General features: G+C 41.6%; 1 protein-coding gene across 11 annotated transcripts in view; it reads right to left on the bottom strand.

Moving 5' to 3' along the window:
* The window catches only part of Ctnnd1 (catenin delta 1), a 51,396-nt gene extending 43,472 nt beyond the window's left edge, over positions 1-7,924 (bottom strand). For 8 of the 11 annotated variants that reach the window (XM_085834723.1, XM_085834722.1, XM_085834724.1 and 5 more), the window contains exon 1: positions 7,560-7,924. The gene's annotated coding sequence lies outside the window, so the exon portion shown is untranslated. The remainder of the gene's footprint in view (positions 1-7,559) is intronic. The other 3 variants (XM_085834728.1, XM_085834729.1, XM_085834730.1) reach the window with 1 other exon arrangement.
* Positions 7,925-14,737: the final 6,813 nt, after the last annotated feature.

Below are 14,737 nucleotides of genomic sequence, written 5' to 3'. Positions count from 1 at the left end.
CTTGCAATGAAATGGGAACTGCAGGTGCTTTGATAAAGGTACTGAAAAGTTGACCTACTTTCTATAACAATGTCTATGTCCTCAAACATCAGAATAAATTCTGGTCTCCTAAAATATAAGCTTCTACAAACAAACATCTTGTCATTCAACAGTAAGAAATGTGCTGCTCCATTTCAATACAGAATAACATGGGTCACAAATACAAATGTCATTATTTTGGGGAAAGTAAATTTCTTTTGCTCTACTATTGGCTAAGCTATGAATAACTGATTAGGAAAGATAGATGAGGTCTGGAAAAAATAAAGATAAAAACTGAGGGCTGGTTGTACATGCCCTTAATCCCAACACGTGGGAGACAGAGGCTAATGAATCTCTGAGTTCAAGGCCAGCCTGAGACAGCCAGAGTTACACAGAGAAACCCATAGGGTGGAGGGAGGGGCACTAGTTGAATTACTGGATGCACCTTCATGTCAGCCTAATTCAATGAAACCAGAGCTGCATCCTACACTTGTCTTTATCATCAATACAACCAATTAAAATTAAAAATAAAAATCTTGAGAAGACCATCAGCTGAAGGGAGAGAATACAGAAAGTGGGAAAGCAAGCCAACAGGGAAGGATCAGTTGAAACAGTAAAGAGTCTAGACTGAAGAACTGGGTAAGGGAGCTATCACTTAAGGCTAAAGAGTACTAAAGAAATACTATTCAGAACCCTAGTTGCGTAGGCTACATCATATAAAGAAACTACATAGCAGGTGAGGGGTAAAATGGAGAGAAGGAAAATTCTAGACTGGAGGAAACCTACAAGACAGGGCTACATCTAAGATATGCACACACCCCCCAAGCCCAGCTTGGCTTTTCTTCATAAGAAAGCAGACTTTTCTTAGAAGCACACTTTTCACAGGAAGCATTCATGAACTCAAAATTTTTACATGTCACAATTTTACAATCCATAAATATGGGCTGCAAGTGGAATGTTTCCTGAATAAAAAAAAGAGGGAGCCTATTTCAATAAAAATATAGCAAAAGCCTGCCTTTGTTTCTGCACGTCCATTTATATAACCCAGCATTAGCTTACAAACTCCTGACTAGATAAGCTTGATGTGAAGAACCTGGCTCAAAATGAATTGTGACCAAAAAAGAGGGGGGGCTGCTGGTGGTACCTATCTGTAATCCAGGCAACTTGGGGGCAGAGGTAGGAAGCTCTTCACAAGTTTGAAGGCAGCCCGGTCTAAATTCCAAGTCAACCATGGGTACATAGTGAAAGCCAGAAAACAAAAATCTGGTTCAAGCTGATGATAACAAACCCAATCCAAACCCTTCTCGATCCACTCTTATCAAATTACATTTATCCAGAGTTCTGTTTTGGCTGGACACAAAAGGACGGGAGTAACCTGCAGTTCTGCTAAAGTCTTTGAAGAAATTATGAAGCTAATCTGGTGGTGCTACCTGTTTGTCTCCTTCCCTTTCTGCAAGAGTGTTTTTGAGCCCCCACCTCCACAGCTCCCTAAAAGTTGCTGCCCAGCACCAAAATAAAATGTTTCTGAAAATTAACAGAACACCAGAGGCTTGAACATGTCTGTAACCCTATCACTTGGGAGGCTGTGGCAGGAGATTTTGAGTATAAGCAAGTTTGCTACATGGTGAACTTTGTCTCAAAAAAAAAAAAAAAAAAAAAAAAAGACATCTTGTCCAACAGACAAATAATGTTTATTCAGAGTTCTATGGAAAACAAATGCAAAATATTAGTATGAGCTATATACTTTATAAACTTTAAATAGCAAACCAATTGTAATGACAATCCGATATACAAAGTTAAGAGTTAATACATTTTTTTTGTTTGTTTGTTTCTGCATTAGAAGAATCAAACCTAGGGCTTAGAGCATGTTAGGCAAGCACCCTCTGAGATATGTATCCCCACAGAAATTATTAAAACTACCCCCACCTTAGAGAAAAGACCAGGACAAACAGTAACTAAGCAATTTGTCCCAGGGTAAATCAGAAAAATCTAAGATTGGAACTCAACAGTCTTGCTCCAGCAGCTTTTTTAAAAACAGGACTTTCTTTTACAAAACTTTCCTTTCTGTGTGTGTGTTTTTTTAAGCATCAATTGTGCTATCCTTCTTTGCCTTATAACACTGGAGAGATGTACTCTGTAGGAAATTACTTTTTTGGTTGAGTAAATTAAAAAATACTTAGCCTGGCGTAGTGGCGCATGCACACCTTTAATCGCAGCACTGGGGAGGCAGAGGCAGGCCTGGTCTATAGAGTGAGTTCCAGGACAGCCAGGGCTGCACAGAGAAACCCTGTCTCAAAAAACCAAAAAAAAAAAAAAAAAACCAAAAAACTATGCAGCAGTTAAGGTGCTACGTAAATGGGTGTAAGGAAGAGTTAATGTGATTCTTGAAGTTTTTATTGCAAAATTCTGCATGTGTGAAGTAAAAACTGTAAACACCACTTTACCAACCACCATATGAGATTGGTGATAACTTTAACCAAATTACCTAGCACTAATCAGCACTTGGAAAAAACCAACTCTTTATGACTGGAGGAAGCAGGGTGTGGTAGTACTTATCTCTAATTCCACAACTAAGGAGACAGAGGTAAGAGGATCTCTTTGAATTTGGGGGCTAGCCTGGTCTACAGAATCCAGAACAGCCTAGGCTCCTAAACAGAAAAACCCTGTCAAAAACAAAACAAAACAAAGACTAGGGGTAGCTCAATTGATAGACTATTTGTCCAGAATTTAGGAAGCCCTAGGCAAGGCCAAAGACAGCCTGGGCTACTTGAAACTCTGTCTCAAAAATCAAATTAAAAATAATTACACAACTAAATACAAATCAGTCATATTTCAGCTTCCCCTTTTAATTCTAAGCAGGACAGTGTTCATGCTCTATCAGTGCTCTATTTGAAACCTTGGAGGCAGCTACATCTTTTAGGTCAATCAATTCCCATTTCAGCTTCATGTAACATGGATTTGTTGATTTTTATTTTATGTGTATGAGTGTTTTGCCTACATGTATATATGTGTACCATGCATAAATGGTACCCATAGAGGCCAGAAGAGTTCTCATATACCCTGGAACTGGAGTTACACAAATGGTTCTGAGCCACCATGTGTGTGCTATCCTGTGCTAACCCTACACACACACACACACACACACACACACACATCCCCCTACACAATCTCCAGAAAAAAAAGAACATGATATATCAAGTGTAGTAGCAGCCTAGTCCTGTAATTCACAGTAGCACTCAGGAGGTAGAGACAAGATTAGGAGTTGAAGATCAGCCAAGTTACAGGAGACCCTGTCTCAAACTGAGACTTGTAGAGAGGGAAAAAAATGACATCAACTACATTTTCTTTGAATACTTATAATCAAAAGCTAACATCCCAAGACCTTTGTGTTTTTGTTGGTGGTATATAAACCACTGACCCAAGCAGGGGTGAAAACGGTCTTCCTTGCTGCTCTCCACGTTTTTCCCCAGAAAGTGGATAGGCTGCCTTGACTGACTGAAGGCAACAGCTGCCTAAGCTATGAAAGAAATGCACCTTACTTCTTACACCGTTCTTTAGACTGCCAAGAAAAGCTAAACCTTAAAGATCTTCCATTATTTCCCGAAACTTTGTTAAAAAGAAGCTAGTTGTGGTGACACATGTCTATAGCACCAGCATTCAGAAGGGTCAGAGGGATCACAATTTCAAGGTGATCCTCAGTTACGTGAGATTCCACCCCAAAGAAATTATTAGGGTTGGTGAAATATCTAGAGGATAAAAGAACCTGACACCAAGCATCCGGACTTTGAGTTCTCACTGGGAACAAGAACAGATTCTCTCCCATGTCCTAATTGTTCTGACTTCCATACACCTGGCCTTAGCAGGAGCAGGGGCCTGCCCTTCACCACCTAATACAATGAAATGTATGTAAACAGAAAAATGGAATGCAATAAATAAAAAATCTACACTACAGGTTACCATGAAAGTGTCAAAATTACATGGGAATGCAATGAATTCATGTTGTTCTGATTCCTGTCTCCATTTAAGCCTTCTCAGACTCCACTAATTCCCATCAAGTACCTTAATTAAACAAGGCTTACTTACTGAGCACCCAGTTTGTAGCAGACACTACAATAGGTAATGAAGGGCTAGAGATAAGAAAGTACCTACACACAAGCACCTCAAGTTTAGAGTGAAAGATAGTCATTTTTAATTCATTATGACAAACATTATTTATTACAACTACCTCCAAGCTTCTCATTCAACCCAAAGAGCTGAAAATTCTCTGGAAGACAAAATTTCATTAATAAGCAAACGAAGGTTGAGGCAAATCCCAGAAGTTAAAAATAAAGAACAACAGGATGTGGTAGTGCATGCCACTAGACCCAGCACTTTGGAGGCAGAGGCAGATCGGATCTGTGAGTTCAAGGCCAGCCTAGTCTACAGAGTTCCAGGACAACCAGAGCAACATGGAGAAAGCCTGTCTCAAATAAACAAGCAAGCAAGCAAGCAGAACTGGCGATGAGCTCAGTGGCAGAGTACTTGCCTTGCCTGTGTGAGGCTCCTAGTTCAATCCCCAGTAATACAAAAGGGAAAAAAGGGACTAATGTAACGGCAGTGGCATGTACATGATATGGCCCCTGCTTTTAGGGCTAAGATATCTATGCCAGCATATTCAGCTCTCACTTGCTCTAAAGAAACTGGTCTTTTATATACACTGTCCGAACTTGGTGCCTATAAGTAACTACTAAGACACTCCTGCCTATAGCAAGGCTTCATTTATTTTAGTCCCAGCTGTTATGTCCATTCTCTTTGGGTAATGGCAATGTACCCCTGGTTAAATTCATTGACTCTGTGCTCAATCAGACCAGGGTCAATCTTGACCTCCACCAATTAAATAATGAGATGTTTAAGCAAACCCCAGCTTCTTTGTCTCAAATTCATTTTTAAAAAATGGTTATTAGAGACTAAGTAGTCTATGCAAAATGCTTAGCACACAGTAAAATAAAACAATGACAGGGAGGGTAGGGGATTGGAAGACCTAGAAGATACTAACAGAGGGCCGTCACCTACCACAATAGAAAGCAATAAATTATACACAGCTAAATATTTTGATATTGCAATTGATAGTGATCTAAGCAGAATTTATCTGCCTGCATCCTGTCTCATCTACCCCTAGGAACAATTATTTGATAAACCTAAGGCTGGCATGCGATTACTGGAAGCTTTCCCCTTTCTAAGATTTCCAAGAGTCCCAATTTTAGACCAGCTGAAACCATGATGACCCCCACCCCTGACTGTCCATACTGGAATCCTATGAAAGGCACTAACACTCTATCTAACCAACCACACACACCTGAAACTCAGACCCACTACCTTACTCACGTAACAAAGAAACTAACTGAATTCCATATAAAGCAAACAAGGAAAGAAAATCTATACAATTCATACTCATTTGTCATCATTTTCACCCCCAAACCAAAATAAGAAGCACAAAAAATAAAAATAATGGCAAAATAAAAGATTTACTTATCTGTACTCTTTCCTGTAATTCCTGAAAGAATCAAGGAAGGAGAAGTAAAAGACAAAAATCTTCCATCTTATCACCTCAAAAGGCTCTTCACTATACGGCAGGCCAAACAATACCTTAGTTTGTAAATAGTTCTGGACCCTAATGCTGCGCAACACGGCTACACAAAGCTCAGTTTCCAAGCCGGACCCAGATCACCAGCAGTCATCCAGAATCTATTTTCAAACTGCCTTTGTACTCCTCCTTCAGACTCTCATCCCTCCCCCTAAAGGTTGAGTGAGAAACCGACACTGTGGCAGCAACAAACCGACCCTCCAAAGACACAGTGAGAAATCTCCTTGGAAAAGCATTTCAAAGGAAAATTGGAAATGAAAACTGTAGCCCAACACACTGTACATATTGTCTTTTGTCTTTCTTTTCAATTACTTATTTTAATTCTCAGGTCCACTCGTCAAATTTTTTTCTGTAATCCTTGCCTAAATTATATGGAAAGGAAAAGAGGAACAAAACTTGTTTCCTCCAGAAGCCACAACCGCACAAGGACAAAACCACCACACAAGGAATATCTTCCCAGTAGAAAATTATTCAAGGAAATATTCTAGTCTAAAAAGAATGAGGACAGGGACTATGAAATCAAAAGACTAAAGATTCATATCAGTTTAAAGGTAATGAGGAGCTTAGACATTAAGACCCATCTTGATACAATTAGAGCAATATCTATTCCAGCTCTAATTTCCATGCTGATTTCCATTTTAAAAGAAGAAAGTACCTATTTTCCAGCTACTGATGAGTTGGCTATATAATTATCTAGGATCTGCACATTTCCAAGAATGCATATACAAAAATCAAAACCAAGCAAACCTTAAGGTCAATTATAAAACATGAACCAGTCACAGCTTTAACAGAGTTCTAACTTAGTGGTAAGTTAGTTAATCGAGCAGGCAAACAAACAAAAGACACCTCAAAAAAGCATCATTCCAGTGGCTTAAAAATAAAATTCCCTTTATGCTTTCTCAAACGTGCTTTGCAAACTCCAAGTTTTCATTAAGTGGTTTCTCTTCACCTGTCTATTTACAACCTACAAACCTTTCAGAGACCAAAAGGACCGAGACGACTTTCAGGTGTTTTGCCGTTTCACTCCGGTCAACAGAAAGTATGATTAGAATTTCCTTATCCCCTTAAAGGCCAAACATTACCATATCTGTAAGTTTAACACACAACACCTTCACAAATTTGTGCCACTAAAAGGACTTTTAGTACAAAAAGAAAGGAAGGAAGGAAGGAAGGAAGGAAGGAAGGAGTGGCAACTCAAGTTAACGTAGATCCATTTGTTTTCACAAGGCAAAGCAAAGAGCCTCCTAGGCAGGCAGGCAGGCAGGCGACAGCGGCTCCCACCCACCACCACACCTGGAAAAGTGAAAGAGGGATCCACCCAGGAACTGCAGCGCTGAAACCCTTCTGGGCCGTCCACGTTCAGAAGGAAAAAACAATACCATTGAAACTCGAAAGCTTCCTGCAACTTTCCACTGCCACAAATTCAAAGGTGAGGGGGCTAAAAGTTCCGAAACATGGTAAGAGCCATCTGTACGACCAGCTTCCGACCAGGACAGATTCCTTCCCCAACCCACACACAACATGCCCCCCCCCCAAAAAAAAACAACTTTTTGAGCTCTGAAAAATAAGAGTACGTTAGCTAAATCCAGGGGAAAAAAATAATATAAAAGTACACACAAAAAAAAGGAATTTACACAACTTCTACCCAGCTTCTAACCAGCTTCCGGTATTACACCTAGAAGTTTGTTTCCAGGTCTTGTACGTTTTACCTTTTCCTAACTAAATAAAATACCAAGAAACCTCCAAAGTATTAAAAGTGAAAAAAATAATTGGTTAAAATTCACCGTCAGCACTAACAGGCTTTCTCACCCTTTTAAAAGTCCCTCCAGTTACCATTAAGAAAAAAATTCCACTTGAGTTACCCCTTTCCCAATACACACATTTTTAATAAAAGGAAAAAAATTTAAAAAGCACACACCTCAAATGTGGACTTCTAAAGCCAGTCCTTTAAGAAACAAACCCAAAGCTTCACCAATGTGCTGAGAAAAGACAAATCCAGCGAGGTTCGCCGCCTCTTCCTCTTCCTCGTTCCAGGATCTTTCCTGCCTTTCTCCTCTCCCTCCGTGTCTGTCTCACTCGCTTGCTCTCCCTCCCTCCCTCTTGATCGCTCTCTCTCTCTCTCTCTCTCTCTCTCTCTCTCTCTCTCTCTCTCTCTCTCTCTCTCTCTCTCCCTCTCTCCCCCTTTCCCTCTCTCTCTCTCTCCTTTTCCCCTCAGATCCAACACCTAAAATGGAAGTTGCACCCAGCCAAAGGCAAGGCAGCCTGGGTGGTGACAAACTGATCTGGCAGCCCTACCCTAGCTTTCCTAAGTGATGTCAGCCCCTGCGAGCTTCCAATAGGAACCAGGCATAAATCAGGGAGCTGACCTTATCCAATAGGAAACTTTATTATAGGAAATTAAAAAAAAAAAAAAAAAAAAAAAGGAGAGAGAAAGACGAGGAAGTTTTATACATATATATTATATGTATATTTAAAGCGGAGACTATACAATCTCTGAGGGATTACTGCAGATCTGGGGGGAGGTGGGAGGTGCTAAATAACAAAGCATTTTAGAACGGCTCGCCTAAGCCTCAGTTCTCTTTGATGAGGGTCTTGTTCCCTTTCCCTACCTATCTGGGTGGGAAAACAGAAAAGAGCTTACTTTCTTTACCTGCTGCGGTTTGGTTTGCTGCTTTCTTCCCCAAAGCGTTTTCCCAAAGGAAGTCAGGAAAGAAGGAAGGCGAAATCCCAGAAACTGGACTATATGCTGACTGGGATGGTAGGAAATATCTGAGACAAACTCAATTTCATTGTTTTGGCTTAATTGAATTAAAAGCTAATGGAGAAAATAAATACTTAGACTTCTTAATAGTTTGTTAGCCTTTCTTCTCTAAACTAAAAGAAAGCAGAATCCACTGAGCCGGTGAGGGCCAGCACTATCTTCCCATCAAAACAATATGGTTTGCCTGGGACAATGGGCAGAATCCAATAAACAAAGAGTGTAGACTAGTTAAGAATATCATATCGTCGTTAAAAGAATTAAGAGAATGCTATTGCTTAGTCAACTCAAAATTACCTGGCTTTTTTATTTGACCTAAATAAAATATTATAGGGGTTTTCCTACGAATCCCTTTAAAGTTTCTAAGGGGAAGGGGCTGTGTTTGTTGTTGGATTTTGTTTTTTCTTGGGTGGGGAGGTTGCTTTGTTTTGTTTAAGACAGGATCTCACTCTACCCGAGGCTGGCCTCAAACTCAAAAACCCCATGCCTCCGACTTCTGAGTTATAGGGTTGAAGGTATATTACCACCTGGTAAAACTGGTATGAGTTATTCACTAATTACTAAACGAAGATAATGAGTTAGAAGGTTTCTCCTTATATATTTTTAAATTAGATTTCTTTGTGTGTGCATGAGTATGAATATGACACAGCAGTCATACTCAGATCAGAGAATAATTTGTAGGGATCAGTTCTCTCCTTCCTCCATATGGGCCCAGGGGATTAAACTTTGGTCATTACCTTGGTGGTGACCTCTTCTAGCCCTATTTTTAATTTATTTTTACTTTATTTTATTATTTGAGACAGGGTCTCATTATGTACCCCTGACTGACCTAGAACTCTTGATATCTAGACCAGGCAGACTGGCTTTGAGCTCACAGAGATACCCCCTGTGTCTGCCTCCTGAGTGCTGGGACAATAGGTGTGTGTTCCTATTGGCTGCTGCAAAATGTATCTTCATAAAGCTTTCATAATCTATAATGGTTATATACTGGCTAAGAAGAGAGACTGCAGTCAAACTGCTGGCTTCCAGCTACACCTCTACAAGTATACTAGTTCAGTTTTTTGCACCACTATGAGACCTTGGCCAAATTATATAATCTCTGAAGCTCAGTTTCCTTAGCTATAAAATGGAAATAACTGTCTCTCGCTGGAGAGAGAGCTCAGTGGAGACTGCCCACTTGCTGCTCAACCATGAGGGCCTGGTTCAGATTACAGCACCAATGTAAAGAGCCAGACATGGCTATATGAATGCCTATGGATAGGAGGGGGAGTCCAGAGGGTCACTGCAGTTTACTGGTCACCAACCCAGGTCCAAGCTTAAAACAGTAAGTCAGAGAGTGATAGTGCAGAACACTGGATGCCCTTCTCTAGCCTGTGCGCCTATACATCATATGTCACACATACAAATCTGTTGTCAGAATAAAAATACACATAAGTCACTTTTGCTTTTCAGTCAGATCTTGCTATATAGTTCCTACCAGTGTAAAACTCACTTTATAGCCCAAGATAGCCTTGAACTTCCAGTAACCCCACTGCTTCAACCTACAAACTACCAGGATTACAGAGATGGGCCACATTACCTGGCAACATAAATATGGTCTAAAGATGTCTAGCATATAGTATAAACTCATTCAGAATAAACTGTTGGCCTAGGGACATGGCTCATCAGTTAAGAGCACTGCCTGCTCTTGCAGAGGACCAGAATTCAATTTCCAGTACACACACTGTGGCTCAAAGTCATTCAGAACTCCAGTTCCAGGAGATCTGAAGCTGCTACTTCCTTGGGTAATGAATACATATGGTACACACACATACATAAATAAATAAATTTTAAATGAGATGGCTCAGTGGGTAAGGTGCTTGTCATTAGACCTGGAATTTGATTTTGATTCTCAGGCTCCACATGGTGGAAGGAGAGAACTGAACCTCACATGTTGTCCTTTGGTTTTGACACACTCACCCTGGCATGTGCATCCACACACATATACAAAAACTAATTAAAAACTAATTTAAAAAACAAAGAAAAATGGATTATTAAAATGGGTAAGCTAGAGAGAGGCTCAGCAGTTAAGAGCACTGACTGCTCTTTCAGAGGTTCTGAGTTCAATTCCCAGCAACCACATGGTGGTTCACAGACATCTGTAATGGGATCTGGTGCCCTCTTCTGGTGAGTGTGAAGACAGCTACAGTGTACTAATACACATAAATACATATATCTTTTTAAAAAGCGGGCATTGTAGTGCACGTGCCTGTAACCCCAGCATTTGGAAAGTGGAGGAGGCAGAAGGATCAGGAGTTCAGGATCAGCCTTGGCTATACAGTACACTTGAGGTCAGACTGAGCTATTAGGGTTTCTCTGTGTAGCCCTGGCTGTCCTGGAACTTGTTCTGTAGACCAGGCTGGCCTCGAACTCAGAGATCCACCTGACTCTGCCTCCCAAGTGCTAGGATTACAGGCATGGGCAAAAAAAATTTTTAAAGAATGAATTGTGGATTAGATATACCTGTTTGTTGCTAGTGTTTGCCTAGCATGAATGAAGCTTTGACTTCCATTCTCAACACCTCATAAAGTAGGTGTTGTGGCAAATACCTGTCATCCCAGAAGGAAGATCAGAGGTTCAATGTCTTCCTTGGCTATTTTGCAAATTCAAGGACTGGGCTACATGAGATCCTGTCTCTTGAAATAATAATAATGACAACAACAACAATAAAAACAATGGGACTAGAGAGATGATTCAATATCTAAGGGAACTAGTTCTTTTCTAGAGCACCTGGGTTCGAATCCCGGCACCTACATGATGGCTCACAGCTCCAGTTCAAGGGAATCTAAGTCCCTCTTCTGGCCTCCAAGGGCACCAGACACACATATAATACACAGATATATCAGGCAAAACACCCATACACATAAAAAATAATAAAATCATTTTATAAAACAAAAAGTAGGGGGCTAATGTGTGGTAGTAATACTCTGGAGGTGGAGGCAAAAATATCTTTGTAAGCTCAAAGCCAGCCTGATTTGCATAGCAAGGACAGCAGGGTTAAAAACCAAACCAAACCAAACCAAACAAACTAACCAATCAACCAAACAAATGAAAATGCAAACAAACAAACAAACAAAAAACAACAAAGGGGGAGGGCTAGGGAGGATAGCTCAGGAATAAGAAAACTTCTTGCTCTTCCACAGTTTAGTTCCCAGACCCATAATTGATGATTCACAACTCTAGCTCTGAAGAACTAAACACCCTATTTTGGCCTCTGTGGGCACCTGCACATGCATGGCATATATACACATATTTTAAATTTTTAGTTTTAATAAAAGAATTGGCATGGCCAGTCTTTACCCTGACACTCCCCACCCTCAAAGTTTTCAGTGGTTCACCACTGCCAAGTAATGCCACCAAGGAAGCATCTGCCAAGTGACATACACTTAACTCATTAGTACGTCTGTCTTCTAAAGTGGCACAATGGAAAGAATACCACCACTTTACAGATGAGAAATGAAAGCTCACCAAGGTGGCAGATTCCCTGTGCCTTCCAAGGTACCAGATTTATACACTTTACATATGACAGTTATCCCCATTAACTATATAATCAGACCTTTCTTTATCTATATAACCTGGAATTCCATTCCTGCTCACTTAATCGGGCTGATATAATCATTACCTACCCTCATGTATTTAGTTAACCTTCATGAAGACCCTCATATTTACTCTATAGTGGTCAAAGACCAAAGCATATTACATTTATTTTATATGATCTAGTTTTTAACCAAAGTAGAAAGGGGAAGAAATATATTGTCCAGAAGATAATAAGAATTATCTTCTCCCATTACTCAGGATATCTTCTATATCCAGACATCATCCCTGCCAAGTTCAAAAGTCAAAGATAACTTTTAGAGACAATCAATACTAGGGAAGCAGAAACAGGATACCTAGCCCGGACCATATAAAGTCCAGCTAAGCAGCCGGGCATGGTGGCGCACGCCTTTAGTCCCAGCACTTGGGAGGCAGAGGCAGGCGGATTTCTGAGTTTGAGGCCAGCCTCGTCTACAGGACAGCCAGGGCTACACAGAAAAACCCTGTCTCGAAAAACCAAAAACCAAAAACAAACAAACAAACAAACAAACAAACAAAACAAACAAAAAAGTCCAGCTAAGACTAAACAGTCAGACACTGGCCTAAATAAATAAATAAATAAAATACAAACAAAAATGAGTTAGTCAAGTGAAGTACATTTTAAACATACATGGCTGCTTTTTTCTCTCTTATGTTTTTTTCTGTTTCTCTTTTATCTTTAATCCATGAAACATTATATTCAGTGTTCAATAATATTCAAAAATTTAACTTCTACATCTATAACCAAAAAAGCAAGCTATCATAAAATGATGAAAGATTAGGGAAGAGCTGGGGAGAAAAAGTCTAAAAACCAAAAAAAGGAACTGGGCATGGTGACACATGCCTGTAATCACAGCACTTAGAAGATAGGAGCAGGCAGATCACTGTGAGGGCTAGACCAACCTGGTCTACACAGTAAGAAAAAGAAAAATAAGAAGTTGGGCACAGTGGTGAACACCTATAACCACACCTTCTGAGGAAGCTGAGGCAAGAGAATTGCTAATTTGAGGAAGTCCTAGGCAACATTATGAGTTCCTGTTATGTTTTTTAAAAAAAATAAAAACAAAAAGAGAAATGTGGTTGGGGCTGAGATTTAAATAGCTCAGTGTATTAAAGTCCATGGTCAGCCTGTATAAAGGAAGGCTGTGTTTCAATAATTAGCAACAAAAGAGGGAAAGTGAAATCAGCAGACAGAGCATAGTGTAGAGTGCCATGCACTATAATCAATCTGGTTTTATTGATCCATTGTTTTACATTGATCACATTTATTTATTTGTTTGTTTGTTTCTGTGCTAGTAGAGGTCAGAGGATAACTTTCCAGAACCTGCTCTCTCTTTCCGACATGTGAGTCCCTGGGATAAAGCTCAGGTCAGCCAGCTCAGCAGCAGGCACCTTTACCTGCTAAACCATCTTTTTTCACAGGGTTTCTCTGTGTAGCCCTGGCTGTCCTGGAACTCACTCTGTAGACCAGGCTGGCCTCAAACTCAGACATCCGCCTGCCTCTGCCTCCCAAGTGCGCCACCATGCCTGGCTCCTGCTAAACCATCTTATCAGGCAAATTCTTTATCATCTTCATCTTCTTCATCTTCATCCTCTTAGGTTTTGAGACTGTCTCATGTGGCCCAGGCGGGTCTCATACTGCCTATGTAGCTAAGGGTGGCCTTGAAGTTCTGATCCTCCTGCTTCCCCTCCACAGCTTTGGATTATCAGTGTGCCTCATCCACTCCTTACTGGGTACTATAAACTGAAACCCAGGTCTTCACATGTGCTAAGGAACCTGTCTCGTCTTAGAAAATACATATCGTAATCAGCAATCTTGCAAGCAGAAACGTATGTTTGGTTTTTTTCCTCCAAAAGATCTAGAAGGATCTAGCCAGGACAACGGTTATTTTGCAGCCTCTTCAAGAAGAACACGCGCGCGCACACACACACACACACACACACACACACACACACACACACACAAAAGTACCTCAACCGCTTCGAAGCCCTTCCAATTTAAGCAGAAGTCTTGGCCCTGTCCTCCATGTGCTCTGGGTCAAGGCCGATTCCAGAAGAATTCCTCCCATGCAGGCCCGTGCGCCCTACCTCTCCCAGCCCAGACGGCTCCCCTCAGCGTCGTCAACTCCCTGGAGACTTCGCCTCCCACCAAGGCGCCCCTCCTCGTCTGATTGGCTCGCCCAGGAGCGGCCGTCCAATGAGGATGACGTATTCCAGACGCGCGGAGGGAGGAAGGAAGCAGTCAGGAACCCTCGACGCCCGGAGCGCGAGGCTGGCAGCGCGCGGTGTTTAGCCTGGGCCGCGTGGCCTCAGACCCTCGTCGTCGTCGTCATCACTCCCAGTGCATGTGGGTGCTGGAGACCCGCAGCGGCCCGAGGGCGCCAAGGAGAAACTACAGAACCCGTGTGGACGAAGCCAGCGAGGGCCAGCCCTGATTTCAGGCCTCCGCTAGCGCCTTGCTCCATTCCCAGCACCCCTCGCGCCGAAGAGCCCTCTTCAAAGGAGTTGGGCCTGGGGGCCCCAGGCGTGCGGGGGTGACCTGCTTTGCAGGGCCTTCTGTGCCGCCGTTTCGCCACTAACCCTCGGTTTCTTATTTCTGGAGTGGGAGGGGATTGCTGAGGTTGTGGGGCCAACCTCTGCTGCTTGGCGCAACCTTTCGGCTTGAGGCTGGACATTAGGAGGAGACCAAGCAAGCGGACAAGAGGACCGAAGGAAAGTGAGGACAA

The sequence above is a fragment of the Mus caroli genome, unplaced genomic scaffold (assembly GCF_978045245.1).
Source record: "Mus caroli unplaced genomic scaffold, Mus_caroli_1 scaffold_2, whole genome shotgun sequence".
NCBI classification, from domain to species: domain Eukaryota; kingdom Metazoa; phylum Chordata; class Mammalia; order Rodentia; family Muridae; genus Mus; species Mus caroli.
This window is presented reverse-complemented; position numbering and strand designations above follow the sequence as displayed.